Below are 13,529 nucleotides of genomic sequence, written 5' to 3' on the forward strand. Positions count from 1 at the left end.
ACAATTAAGAATGAAAAGGGTGAAACTACAACAGACCCAGCAGAAATCCAGAGGATCATCGATACCTACTTCCAGAACCTATACACCAATAAGATGGAAAACACAAAAGAAATGGACAAATTCCTAGATACATATGAATTACCAAAGTTGAGCGAAGAAGACCTAAAAATTCTGAACAACCCAATATCAACCAATGAAATTGAAAACATAATTAAAAACTTATCACCTAAGAAAAGCCCAGGCCCTGATGGCTTCACTGCTGAATTCTACAAGACATTTAGAGAGGAACTGCTGCCACTACTGTTTAAACTCTTCAATGAAATTGAAAGGGAAGCAATACTCCCAAATTCATTCCTGGAAGCAAGCATCACCTTGATCCCCAAAGCAGAGAAAGACCCAACTGAAAAAGAGAACTATAGGCCAATCTCACTAATGAACATAGATGCAAAAATCCTTAATAAGATACTGGCAAACAGAATGCAGAAGATCAACAAGAAGATCATACACCCTGATCAAGTGGGATTCATCCCCGGGATGCAGGGATGGTTCAATATATGAAAATCAATTAATGTAATACACTATATCAATAGAGCCAAGGACAAAAACCATATGATTATCTCCATAGATGCAGAAAAAGCATTTGACAAAATCCAACATGCATTTATGATAAAAACCCTACAAAAAATTGGAATGGATGGTCTCTACCTCAAACTGATAGAAGCCATCTATGAAAAACCAACAGCCAATATCATACTAAATGGTCAAAAACTGAAATCCTTCACACTAAAATCAGGAACAGGACAAGGATGTCCACTATCAACACTCTTGTTCAATATAGTTCTGGAAACATTAGACATGGCAATTAGACAAGGGAAAGAAATAAAAGGAATAAAGATAGAAAATGAAGAAGTCAAATTGTCATTATTTGCAGATGACATGATACTCTATATAGATGACCCCAAGAACTCCACCAAAAGTCTAGACTTAATAACCAAATTCAGTCAAGTAGCTGGTTACAAGGTCAACACACAAACATCAATAGCTTTCCTCTACACGAATGACAGACTTGCTGAGAGAGAAATAGGGCAAATAATTCCTTTCACAATAGCATCCAAAAAACTGAAATACCTAGGAATCATCCTAATGAAAGAAATCAAAGACCTCTTCTCTGAAAACTATGGCACTCTGAAAAGAGAGATTGAAGATGATATCAGAAAATGGACAGACATCCCCTGCTCCTGGGTAGGAAGGAGTAATATAGTGAAAATGGCCATACTTCCAAAACTGCTCTATAGATTTAATGCAATTCCAATTGAGATCCCAGCAGCATACTTCTTAGAGCTTGAGAAAACAATCCAAAAATTCATTTGGAACAAGAAGAGACCCAGAATAGCAAAAGCAATTCTAGGTAACAGAGACATGGCAGGGGGTATCACAATCCCCAACCTGCAACTCTACTACAAAGCTACTGTGATAAAAACAGCATGGTACTGGCAAAGAAACAGGCGTGAGGACCAGTGGAACAGATTAGAAGATGCAGAAACACCACCAGACACACTCAGCCATCTCATCTTCAACAAAGGAGCCAAACACCCTCACTGGAGGCAAGATAGCCTCTTTAATAAATGGTGCTGGAAAAATTGGGCTTCAACTTGCAAAGATTAAAACTAGACCTGTATCTCTCACCATGCACTAAACTAAAATCAAAATGGATTAAAGATCTAAATATTAAAATAGAAACTCTGAAGCAGTTGGAACAGAGGTTAGGTAGAACCCTTGAAGACATCGGTGTAGGAAACGATTTTATGAACAAAACCTCAGTTGCCCGTGAACTAGCACAAACGATCAACAAATAGCCTACAATTTCTTGATGGATATGAGTTTCTGCCATATCTGGGTTATTTCAATAATAGTACTGTGAATGTCGGAATGCAAATATCTCTTCAATATAATTGATTTTTTTACATATCCAGTAATTTTGGTAGTAGGATATTGCATCTGTTTTCATTCCTTTTTTGAGAATTCCCACACTTTTCACATAATAGTGTACTAATTTGCATTCCTACAAACAGTTGTACAGGATTCCCTCTTTTTCAAATTCTCAGCAACACTTACTATTTTTCACAGTTTTCATAATAGCCATTGTGACAGATGTGAAATGATATGATGTGGCTTTAATTTGCATTTCCAGGAGGGTGAATGATGATGGCATGCTTTCCTGTATCTGTTGGCCATTTATATGTCTTGTTTGGAAAAAGTTATTCAGGTCCTTTGCCGATTTCTAAATTGGATTGTTTATTTAGTTGCTACTGTGTTTTTCAGTTACTGAAATGATTTTACACACTTAAAGTTTGGATGATTAAGCGGGTCTCTGTGGGAACAGGAGCACTCTGAAATCACTTCTCAGATTTCCTAGCTTTCTTCAGAGATATGTTACTCAGTGAGTGACCACATGGATATGATTTGCCTTCTTTCATGCTGACCCAAGCCCAAATCTCTCATTTTAGTTTCCACTGTTGTTGTTTCTCCAGTACCTCCTACTTTCATCCTAACCTTCAACATTCATTCATATCAGAGGGTACAAAAGCACAGACAGAATTCTTGCTGTAGCCCCAAAAGAGAACTGGATTCCTCACTAATTCTCAAATTGTACATATGCAGTGAGCGCTAATAATAAAATTAACACTCACTAAAATATACCTAATTACAGGCAAAAACTGTTGGAAAAGGTCTTTTTAAATCATTACAGTACTTATTTTAAGTTGGCTGATTTTATTTATGTTACCACCAGAGAGCACCACGATATTTGTTAATCTTTTTACCTTCCATTGATCCATAATTTAAGGCATCATATAAAATAAAAATAAGGATAACTGAAGCTGAGTTTAGAAAATTCTTTCATTTCATTTCTGATCTTTATTTATTAAAAATCCAAAGGCATTTCGATTTTGTTTTTAAAATGAGATATGAAAACTTTTTTAAATTGTGTTTTTAAATGCCATAATTACATAGTTTCAAAAGTTTTGTTTAACATTGATCCTGGTATTAATTTGAATGGCTCAACCTTTAAGTAAGTTTACATAGCATCTATTTATTTCTGAATCTTACAAAATGTTTATACTAATGACTTTTAAACTATGTTAGTGTGAAAAATTTGTATCCTAGTTATAAATTCTGAGAATAACTGATGTCTTTGAACATTGTGTGAGTTACCCTGCTCCTTTATTGAACAGACATTTATGCTTCCCTTTCCCTTTTATCATTTGTTAATGCAATAAATAATATTAAGGTAACTTTTAGCTATAATGTATTATTTAGACAAACAATAAATAATATTAATAATATTATGTTCAGCTTCTATAGCTTTAATCCAACATATTTCAAATGTACCAGCCAGAGAATATTGCTTCAGTGATAGAAAACATGAATGATGTCTGCCATGAGTTTAACTTGACTATGAAATTATGTGCTCCTTCAGAATTCTGATGATGTTTTGAGAATAAATCATATGTGGTTGGGCTTCTTAAAGAGGAACTTCTTTTCCTTTTGTTGGTTCAGAGGCTGATACTTGGAAATGTTCCAGAGTGGCATTTTGGTGAAGCTTCCCATGGCCTTTGGGACAGACCCACATTACTTTAGCAAGGTCACAGGATGCCACGTGGGCCACCCAGATCAAATAAGTCCCCACTCTGATCATGAGTCCATTTATAGAGAAAAGTTGCCCATGAAAATTAGAACAAATGAACAAATAATTCTAAGAGTAGGGGCTCAGAGCCTTCTGCTGTGAGATGGAAGGGTGGATTTGCCAATGGATATAGGATGGCGTGTCACCAGGAACACTCATTCAGGGCTGACTTTTGTACTAGTGGAAGGAGAAAATTAATTGAAAAGATAAACTGGAGAAAATGAATTTTCTCAATACAGAAATAGAAGTGAAAAATTGTATTAATTGGAAGATTAAACAGAATATAACTTTATTCTTTTCCTAACCAAAGGTGGTATAGTCAAAGTTTAGAAAGAATTTTGACCACATTTTTGACAAGCATACTAGAGTTTTCATCCTATCAATGTTCACAATGAAGTGAAATATGCTTGAGCCAGGGTTTCCACCATTTAACATATCCTCGGTATTCTATATTCTAACACAGTCAGTCACATTAATATTGTGTCTTTGTGATCATACTTTGCATTTGGTCAAATATGGTGCTAAGGTTATTCTGAAGACTTTGACCAAAAAGTATTTTATTGTATCTAAAAGAAAAATGCAGAAAGATAGAAAGTTGCTCTTAAAGAAATAGAAACTAAGACAGTGGTTCTCAGAATTTGGGAAGGGCATAGGAGAGGGAAAGATGGAGAGAGGATGGTTAATGGGTACAGCAAAGGAGTTGGCCAGGAGAAATAATAAATTTGAATGTCCTGCAGCATGATAGACAATAATTTGTTGAATATTTCAAAATAGCTAATATAAATGATTTTGAAAGTTCCAACACAAATAAATTGTAAATGCCTGAAGTAATTAATACTCCATTTGCTTTGATTTGAACATCACATACTGTACACATGTATGTTAGTGCCACACTGCATCCCATACATAAATACAATTACTATGTATCAATAAAAATATGCTAATAAACCAGACAAAAAATTATAATGAGATTTTTAAAAACATAGCTTTGTGTGATAAATATAAGGTGCCTCTGAAGACACACAAAATGATCCATTTCTAATTTTGAAAATTATTTGAAATAAAAGTGCTTTGAAAATACTCTATTACTTATACCTTTTCCAGAGGAGGCCCAGAAAAAATAATCCAAATAACCTATTTTCCTCACAGAAAGTCTTCTAAAAATTCAATACTTTTCTGTGACTAGCCTTTGGTTTAGATCAGGTAAGGAAAAATATGAGAGGGGTACCAGAAAATGTGGATACTTTTTGTGACAAAAATGCACATGTGCTAATTTAAAATAAGAGAACATATAATCTAACAGTCAAGTCAGCAACCGTTATTATTGCCCTAATATTGTGTCCATGATGTTTAATTGACTTAGGTATTTATACTTTAGAAAGCTTTAATTTGGAATTAAAAGTGATCATGTCATGTTTCATTAAAATCTTCTCCTAGACCCCCACAGCCTGCCACTATGTGCTACCACAGTATATGACTTAGTTTCTTTGTATCTTCTAAAACATGGTTTCTATACATGAATTCATATTGCTATCATTGAGACATTTCAATAAATACATGTATTTAACTAGGGAATCTTTTACCTTAGTCATAATTGTTGTAAAATTCAAATTGCAATATGTGGTCAGGCAATCAATTCTTAATCTCAGTAACACAAAATCATCTTTATTTCTGCTTTTTGCACCATCTTGTGAATTGAATAAAGATAAAATGAATGGAAGAGGTTATGGTTTATTATTTTTGTTCCTCCCACAGCACCTAGATCTTTGAGAATGTTTGGTTCAAAATTGAGCTTATTTGACTCTATATGGTATAGCTAAAACTGCACCAACCCCCCCAAAAAAACAACAACAACAAAAAACAGAGGCTCAGTGAAAACACTAACATTTTTAACCTATTATACAGGGGAAATGTTAGTATTTTTAAAAATACTTTCTCTTTTAGATTTTTTAATGATCAAAATATTCCCAAGAATTATGCAGTGTTAGTCTCATTTTGCCAAAAGAGAAAAATGGTCTTTGAAGTTTAAATAACTGTCTCAAGATATACCAGCTATCCTCTGACATTAATGGCTATTCAGTTTCTGGTATGATAGTTGAGATTATCTTGACTAAGCAAAAAATATTACCTGTTCAATTGTCTTAGCCATCTCCTCCCCTTCATTTACAAGGAGAATCATTTTCCTTTTTTCTACAAGGGGCATTTGAACCAATGAAACTCAAGTTCCATTCATTCATTTATTGAAATATAGAGCTCTGGAAGTTGGAGGTATACAGAAAATAACAGGAAAAAAATCCTTATTCTTCTGTAGCTTATATTGTAGAAGCAAAAGACTAGAAACTGTTAACATATATTGACAAGTTATATATAAAACAATTCTGCATATTAGTAGGTATAATATTATATGTAAGATATCTACTATATATATAAATATATATATATTATATATATATACACACACACATACAGTCATCACTTGATACCCATAGGAGATTCGTTTCAGGAACCTTCATGGATACCAAAATCCACAGATCCTCAACTCTCTTATATAAATTTATATAATATTTACACAAAACCTATGCACACCTTCCCGTTTACTTTAAATCATTTCTAGATCACTTATAATATCTAATGCAATATAAATGCTAAGTAAAAAGTTGCACTGTATTGTATTTTTAAATTGTATTCTTATTGTTTTATGCTTTTATTTATTTTAATATTTTTGAATTATGGTTAGTTTAATCTGAGGATACAGAATACATGGATACAGAAGGTAACTGTAATACATGTACTATATCCATGCACACACACACGTGTATTTATACAAATAAACACACATACACACCATACACACACACAATGTCTGAAGTATCACTAAGGTAAATCAAGGTTACTAAGCAACCATACTATATTAACATATATGGACAAACATTTTCTTTTCTGTCAGGATTCAACATAAAGACATTCTGCCCTGCCTTTCCCTGCCCCAAATCTCTAGACCACCCTGAGGGTCTTAACATGAAATGTCACAGGAAGACAAGTTTGCTGTATTTTTCGGTTTTCATGCCAATGCAATTTCACTAATATAGCTGGAGAGTAATGGAACTGTAGGTCAGGACTCCTACCTCAAAAAGAGCTCATTCTTCATGGAGTAAACTTCTGGTCAGATTCTATTAAGCATGTCAGGCATAGATGTTTCCTTGGTGGATACTATATAATTCTTCCATATGTCATATTCAAGGACAACTTTTTGCAATGGCATTATCCACAATGAAATCTTCTTGGGGGTCAGGTTGGATATATTGCCCATCACATGTGGCATTTCAATAACTCACTCTTCAGAGGTAGTGCTCTTATTTGTATTTAAGTACATTTTTCATATTTCCCCTCCAATAAATTCTGTGACACAGAATAGACTGTACTGAGATTGAGAATTCTGATGCATTTTTATTAGAAAAATTCTATTTTAGCATTTTGTTCTTTTACATTATTTCTGTAAAATTAACTATCTAGAGACAATCATTCTGAAAGAGTTGAAGATGTTTCCTTTAGGAAGCAGGCGATACCTCTTGAGCAAATTAGAAGTGGCTGCAAAGATGTGCCGAACCTCTAAAAACTTGATGTCCTTCTCTTCTCATCCTCATTTTTCCTCACTCCAATGCACTTTCATGAAAAGTTTGCTTAAATTTCTAAAGTCCTGAGTTTTAGTTCCACTTCAATTATTTGTTAAATGAATAATCTTAAACAATATCTTAACTTTATTTCCTATCAAGTAACTCTTCTGGGAAAGGATTGCAGTGCCTAACCCTACATCTTTGAGTGTGTTGAGAATGTTGGGCAAGTGTTTAAAGGTAAAAGATGATATAGGTTCCCAGGTATCTTCATCTCTCTAACAATATCTGATTTTCCAGATAATAAATTTAGTCTGTGTATCACATGTCATATATATGGCTGTTAGATTAAAGTTGTTAGTTGTGGCACTTCGGGTAAAATGTGAGAACCAAGATGTTGTATAATGCTGTCCTAAAGGTCTTCTAGGGGCCAATAAGTCACTATCAGAAAACCGACCATTATAGTGCATTTTAACATAATGCTTTCCCGGGCACCTATTGATCAGCAAGTCTAGGCAGCAAACCCTAACACAAAGTAGGAAAACCAGTTCAGTTCCAAGACCAACATAGAAACTGAAATAGTGCAGAACCAAGCTGTAAGAGGGGTTTTCTAGGACAGTTTTCAGCAGATTTTGGAATGCCCATGGCTCACTCCATTGCTGCTGGCTTCACAGAACATGAGCCAGTGGCCCTGTGTTCACTGGAGTCGGTGCAATGAGTATGTCCCAGAGTCTGTTCCAAACTCATGACTTCATTTGTTGTCCCTTCTATTGTGTTACTCGCACCTTATTACTGCAAGCCTATCCTCGGGAGGACAACCATATGTCCTCTTTCCAACACACATTTCCCTCATCTAGCTCAGGGGATGGTGCCAACCTGCCCTGGGCTTTTCAAAAGCCTGATTTCATTGCTTATCTTAGTAAAAAGTCACAGCATAAATGACTTGAGTTCATTACACAATTAGAAGAAAGAAAAGTTCAGGTATCCATCTCCCCAGTCTGCTGAGTTTCGAAGGCAGACTTAATCTAATCTATGCTCTGGACCATGCATTGTGATCCTCACTCTTTCTGCAGATCAGCAAATGCATGGATTGATTTCATTCCCATGAAAATACCATTAGCCAAGATCTGATCTTTTATCCTCAGCCAGAGAAACCTCTTAGTCATCTCAGATCGGCGGCCTAGGTGTTGCCAATGAATGTTAGCACTGCCACGAGAGTGACGTCTTCAATTTCTTTTCACCAGGATATACTGCAGACTCCAACAATTAACTCAGTAAAATCTATCCCATTTTATTGTATGTTTTAAACATCATGTGTGGAATAGAAACCCTGATATAGTCTCTTTGCCTCCTTTTTATTGGTACTGGGGTCCTTGCACTTGTGCAGCAGGTGGTGAAACCACTGAGCTAAATTCCCAGCCCTTTGCCTCCCAATTTTATAGTCTACTGAGTGAGAGTGCACAGATGCCTAATTTCTGTGAACTTATCTGGCCTATAAAGGCTCTTTTGTGCCTTAACCGGGTCTATACTGGCCCTTTCACCTGTGCCTTTGTTTGTACCATGTTTGTAACTTTAAGGAAATTATTTAATCTCTGTTTGTTTGCTTTTAATGTAAAATGGGAATGTTTATAGTATTCCAATGGTTAATTTTGTTTTAATGACTGAAGCATGGGAAGCCTGGACAGCTGGTTTAAAATGATTTCTGAGTGTGCCTAGGAGGGTGTTTCTGGAAAATATGAGCATTTGAATCAATAGACTGAGTAAAGCAGATGTCCTTGCTATGTGTGTGGGCCTCTTCTAGTTCAGAAAGGCCTGAACAGAACAAAAAGGTAGAGAAAGGATGAATTCACTCTCTGCCTGCCTGTCTGAGCTGGGATGTTAATCTTGCTCTGGTTTGGGCCCTCCTGGTTCTCAGGTCTTCAGACCTGGGCTGGAGTCTACACCATGGGCTCTCTGCCTCCCAGGTTTTCTATTACACCACTGATTTTTCTGGAGCTCCAGCTTGAAGACTTCAGACTGTGGGATTTCTCATTCTCCAGAACTACTGGAACCAATATCTCATAATAAATTTCTTTTTGTGTATATATCAGTTGTATATGTTCTGTTTCTCTGGATAACTTTAAGCACCTACAAGATAAGTATCAGCATTGTATTAATTTACTTATTGTTGCTGTAAAAATTTCTACAAACTTAGTTGCTTAAAATAACATGCATTTATCTTTTTTAGGGTAGAGGTCTGTCATGGTTCTCCCTTGGCTGATATCAAGGGGTAAGCAGGGCTGTGTCACTTTCCTCTGCTCTTCGCTCTTCTTTTTCGAAGTCCACAATGGCAGGTTAACCACTCAGATTCTGGTTCTCTTACCTCCCTCTCCCATTTTCAAGGACTCTCATTATGACTTCTCTCCCTACCACCAAAACCTCCAAGACATCTCCCTCTTTTAAGGTCAGCTGATTAACAAACTTAATTCCTCCTGCTCATTTTTAATTCTACTTTTGCCAGATAAGGCCACATGTTCACATGACCAGGAATTAGGCCAGGGTCATCTGTGGTTGGTGGCAAGACAATGTTTTCCTGCTGACCACAAGTGCTAAGCAAGTAGGTACCTGGATGTAGATCAGGAGAGTTTGAAGTTGGCAAGCCTGGAAGTGGTGCTCTGTACAGCTGGCCAGCTGCCTGGTAGTCAGGCCTCGATTGTGCTTCTGCCATTCCACAGGGAAAAGGTGTTCCAGCAGCTTCACGACTCGCATGAAAGAAACAGTGTACAACAATAGTGTAGGTCCTGAGGAAATGAGGGACTGTGAGTGAGTAATAAAGAGTTTTGTTTGCAGAAGATGTGATATACTTTATTTTTACTAAATTGAAAAATGGATCTATGTTTTTAACACATAAATCCATAAAAGTAATTTTTGATACAGATCGGTATGCAATTTTTAGCATATAGCTAAGGAGTTCAAAGAATTGTGTAACACTGTCATAATAAAAATTGTTTTACTCCAAGTTGTACAAAGCTTTTCTACTAAAAATATTTAAAATAACAATAAAATTGGGACCGGGAAGTAGCTTAGTTGTGTAATGTTAGACTAGCATGTTCCAGGCCCTGGGTTTACTGCTCGGACCTGAAAAGTAAAAATGAATACAATCACAGTTGAACCCTGCCTCATTCTAGCAGTAATTTTTATTTTTGGTACATGAGCACACTGTACCACCTCCATAAAAAAATATTTTTCTCATTTAGAAAAAACAACCATTTTTATTGTTTACTGTTTATTCAAATGTGTATAACACATTGATCAGTCATTGCTACTAACAATTACAATAACTATTCAATCTGGAAAATAAAACACACATAGATCTTTGTGGCTATTTGAAATAAGATACAAGTGATTCAAAAAATCAAGCCAGGCAGGCTGGGGATTTAGCTCAGTGGTTTCGCCGCCTGCTGCGCAAGCACAAGGACCCGAGTTCAATCCCCACTACCAAAAAAAAAAAAAAAAAATCAAGCCAGGTATGTTGGTGCACACTTGTAATCCCAGCAATTCAAAGGCTGAGGCAGGAGTTTGAGGCCAGCCTGGCTCACATAGTGATGAAAGATCAGCCTGAACTACATAGTAAGATCCTGTGAATTATTATTAAAGTTATGACAATTAGAGCACATTGAAAATCTTGTAAGTTGAATTTAAAAGGTTGAAATTCTTTAATTTGAAAATTTACCATTCTCCAAAGTTACTTTGATAATATTAAAGAAAAATGGTAACCTTCAAAAACCGTAGGCCATTTCACTTATTCTCTTTACTAGTATCATGTTGCACTTAATGACTGCTTTGCTTGTGACAATACTTTACTCTTTCAAAGGCAACTTGAGGAATAATGCATGATAGTCATTTATTAAGTATCTCATACTGTATGCACATTTTTCCTAAATCTCATAACAATCTCACAATAGAGTTAATATTAATGTTCCTGTTTAAGTATTTGTCTTTATTTCCTCCAACTCAGCTTTCAGAGGCTTATATTGTAAGACCAAGGGCCTTACCAAACGCTCCGAGGAGCTGACTATAGTGAAGCACACCCAGGGATCCCAGCGGTGCCTCCAGAATGTAAGGCCAAGGGCCTTACCAAATGCTCCAAGGAGCTGAAGTGGAGCACACCCGGGGATCCCAGCAGTGCCTCCAGAATGTAAGACCAAGGCCTTACCAAACGCTCCAAGGAGCTGGCTACAGCGAGGACCACCCGGGAAGGAACACACCAGCCATGTTGGGAAAACAGACCTTTATTAGTCTGGCCAGATGGCACTCCCGAAGCAAAATAGCTCAGAGAGGCAACTGGCTCAGAGTCCGAGGCTGTTTTATAGGGGGTTGGGTGGGGGGGGCGTTAACATGTAGATTTACAGAATGAAAAGAACAAAGGTTAGTGGCTCACTGTCACATGCTGCTGGTCAGCAGACATCCTGACTAATAGTCACTGACCACCCTGTGTGGATAATCAGCACATTTACAGATTGTCCTATAGATACTGGGCCCCAGGACATTTGGTTTTAGGGCAAACAGATGGCTGAGTAATCTCGCCCTATTACTGATTGTCCATTGTCCCTAGGCAAACACACTCCAACCATCAAATTTACAACAGAACCTAGGGGAGTAATTAACTTTTGAATCACACAGTCCCACAATATTTCTCTTGAGGCACATGTATCTTTCCTGTTGGTCTTGCTCCTTCAGTGCACTGCAGTAAAGGAAATAATCCTTGCTAGATGTTTAAAAATCATTTAACAGGTGCTATCTCCTAGAGACATGGGTATTTCATTAGGAAATCAACTCTCACATACTCTAAGCCCTCTCAGATCCAAAGAAATGTCTTTAACATAAAAAGTACAGTGGAGGAAATAAAAGAACCTAGGACTTGGTCCTAAGGATGTATCATTTTAGATCAAGATATATTATGAACATTCATAACCCTCATTTTCTGGTTGAAGTTATTCTAGCAGGAATAATTTGGGTAACTATAACTGGGTTTTTCTTTATGGCAAGATCAGCCAATATTCCTCTCTTCTCTATGTGTTCACAACCTAAAATAGATAAAAGGAACATGGCCATGATATGAAACACACACACACATGCACACATTTCTGTGGGTCACTTACTATTAGTGGTCTTTACAATCCAACCATTAATATTATTGATGGCAAGAAATTAGAAAGGAACAAGAAAACTACCCCAAAACTGCAATAGTAGCTTACCAAAATGGCTCAGACCCACTGGCGAGACAGAAATACACACTCAAAAAGTGAAATTCTTTTTTAAAAATTACTGACAAGAAATTATTTTGTGGGACCAAAATGACTCCATTTTGGAGCCGTCTCCTTTGTTCTCTCAAATTTGTGCTTAAACTAAGAATTCACCACTTGAAATTCCTGAGTTTATTACCCAACCACCTGTGTACCCGGGGAAAGAGCGTTCCAGGCACACTATCTGTAGGATAAGCAGTTAATGAGCTGACTGTCCACACAAGATAGATGCGGCCATTAGTTAGTGGGTCTGCTAACGATCAGTATGTAACAACCGACCGTTAATCTTTGCCCCTTTCTCCCTCACAAAAACCAATACGTAATCCCCTTCGACCCCCAAAGCCTAGCCAACCAAAACCCTACACTTCATATGTATTAAGTATTAACCAATCACCTGGCTACTAATAACCAAAGCTTGTTGTATTCTCAATAAAAACCCTGCTAGTTAGGGACTCAGGGCTCTCAGTCTCGATCCGCTGTGTCGGTGACAGTTGAGAGTCCCTGCTTAAGCTTGAATAAACGACCCTTGTGTGCTTACATCGGAAACGGCCTCCTGGTGGTCTTTGGGACTTCACAATCTGGGCACAACACACAGATAACATGACTATCTATGCAAAACTATAAATATACTTGACAAAATTTCTGGAATTAATAATCTAATATAGTGAGTTTTCAGGGTAAGAGTTTGATTTTCAAGTCAATTACTTTCCTGTATTCCAGCAATGAAAAATTGGAATTTAAAATTAACAATACCAACATCAAATAATGGGAAGTACTTAGATTAAAAATCTAACAAAATATTTTTTTTTCACTTCAGTGAAACAAAAAATAACAAAAACTAAATAGCGATGCTCCGTGCATGAATAGCAAGATTCAAAATTGTCAAAAGTGCAGTTATCCCTAACTAGATCTACAACTTGAGTAAAATCATTTGTGGTTACTGATAGA

The sequence above is a fragment of the Heterocephalus glaber genome, unplaced genomic scaffold (genome assembly GCF_053883595.1).
Source record: "Heterocephalus glaber isolate CG9 unplaced genomic scaffold, H.glaber_assembly_v1.0 deba00001288, whole genome shotgun sequence".
NCBI lineage: Eukaryota > Metazoa > Chordata > Mammalia > Rodentia > Bathyergidae > Heterocephalus > Heterocephalus glaber.